Source organism: Nematolebias whitei, unplaced genomic scaffold (genome assembly GCF_014905685.2).
Source record: "Nematolebias whitei isolate Nwh7 unplaced genomic scaffold, NemWhi1 Nwh_scaf_35, whole genome shotgun sequence".
NCBI lineage: Eukaryota > Metazoa > Chordata > Actinopteri > Cyprinodontiformes > Rivulidae > Nematolebias > Nematolebias whitei.
Window position 1 is genome coordinate 39,646 of NW_023618580.1, and position 2,535 is coordinate 42,180.

Consider the following 2,535-nt stretch of genomic DNA (forward strand, 5'->3'; position numbering starts at 1 on the left):
TATTTATACACATGTACATACACACATACATACATACACACAACTTCAAAATAACATAAATTCTCAACCTGTACTGAAAACAGTTTCTGCGTCTCAGCGCCACCAGCTGGTGAGAGGTGGTGACGTCAATTTGAACCCCGTCCACTGGAACCGGTACTGAAAGCATAATGGAAACACAACCTGTACCGTACCGAGTAGAGTAGAGCCGTGCTGTACCGGTACTACAGGTACTAATGGAAAAGGGGCATAAATGTGACCGAGAGTCGTTCTAACTAGCAGTTGGAACATCTAACTTGTTCCACTTGAGAGAATATGCTGAGTCACAAGATGAAGCACAATAAAAGTTTGAGCCAATGTGTCCCTGAAACACCCCCAGCGCTGCATGTATTTTTTGTTTGTTTGTTTGTTTGTTTTTATCATTTATTCATTCATTTACAATAAAACAAATTCATCAGAAAGAAAAAAAAACATTGAATGAAAAGGGTGCAGAAAGAAGAATTTTTTTTATCTGCCCCTTATTTAAAAAATACAAAATAACTACAAACAAACAACAACCTTGACTTGAACAATCTCCAAACTGAAAACAAAAAAAACTTCAGGCATACTTCATCTGGTACTATACTTTCCCAATAACTTTAGCTATCATTTTTTAAACATAAATTGTTTCAGAAATTTTTATGGTGATATCAAGGCAATTCCATAATCCTATTCCCTGAATTACAGCTCCTTCAGACTAGTTCTAAATGGAGGTTTTACAAACATTTCCATTCCCTTAAGGTTATATCAACTCTCCTTTTTTTAATTTATTTTTTTACAAATTTTAATTGAATATTTGGGGCTAATATTTTTTAGCTTTATACATGACTTGTAAAATACTATATTCAATCAAATCATAACATTTTAATAATTTCAATTGATGAAATAATATATTTGTTGGGTGACCATAGCACTTCATACTATTAATAATTCTTATAGCTCTTTTTTGTAAAAATAAAAATAGGATTTGTAATTGTTTTGCATGCTTTTCTCCAAACTTCATTACAATAGATTAAATATGGAACTATCATTACATTATACAATATATACAAAGCTTTGTCATTCCAAAACGCTTTTACTTTATACAGTTATGCAATTGATTGTTATTTTTATTTTTAAGTATTTTACATGAGATTTCCACGTCAGCTTCTCATCAATAACGACACCCCAAAATTTTATTTCATTAACAATGAATTTCAATGCTGTCAATTTTAAAGTTGTTGTTTAAAGTTAAAACTATTAATATTGACAAAGTTGAGAATTTTATGTTTATCTGACAGTGATTTCAATGTTTTCGAAGGCTAAATACAAATAAAAGGTGAACATTAATTTATTTGTATAGTTTGTAGTTTTTCTGAGGCTTTTATATTGTTTATATCGATATCGAATTATATCGTTCGATCGAAATTAAGAGATATATCGTGATAAAAGTTTTGGCCATATCGTCCAGCCCTATCAACTAGTATCTTGCACGTTTTTTCTAATCAACTGTAATTGTTTAGCATTCCGCAAGATGTTTTGTTCTGTTCAAAGTGTGTTTCAACCACCTGCCAAACACTTATCTTGTTGATACAAAACTGATGTGTCACTCTTACCAATAAAAAGTCAGCTCTAACAGCGAGGCTTTGAAGTTCACTTCTGATTTCAGACCAGAGGTGAATTTCCCTCCTTGCAAAGAGCTTTGACAAAAAAAAAAAAAAAAAATCTCACTCTGTCGTCTTGTGTGAATTCTTTGTAGGTTTGACGGGAAAAATACCAAACATTACTTGGTGCCGTTCTGCCCGGATTATTCAACATAACTGCCTGTTGACCATGACTGTAGCATGATCCTGATAACGCTGCAGGTACCGCAAAAAGAGCCCCTCCACCCAGATATGCGCCTGCTCTGTACCCCACATTAGATGAAGCAACTTTAAAAGTTGAAACAGAAAAAAAAAAAAAAAAAAACTGTAGGTGTTGTAAACCGCTCTCATGATCATAAGCAAACTAGACCTGACAAACATATCAAGAAAAAAAAGCCCTCTCATTCAGCACACATTTCCCATGATACAGGTTCCAAACTCTGATGTGGGAGATGGAAACAATAGATTTGTATTTGTCTTTAGACCAGACATTAGCAGCTGAAGGAGTAGTGAATGTTTGTGAGGAATATATTATATATGGATGTTATAGTATAATATGATAAATAAGATTGACGTATCTAACAAGCGTTAGACGCATGACTGACATTGTGGTACCCACTAAACATAGGAATAGCGCTAAACATTTTGTGTCTTTTTCGTCTGTAGAATAAGAGTTTGCAGATCATCATGATTTAACCTTGCATTATTAGATTGGATCATGTGTGCATAAGTAATCTTCCATGGTACGTTTTTATCGGTGTAAATTCTAGCAATTTTTGATTATTTTCAGTAGGGACAGATAAGATGCCCAGACACATGCTGACGCCAGTTTACGACTGATAACTGTTTGCTACTTACTTGTGTTTCTGATTTTATA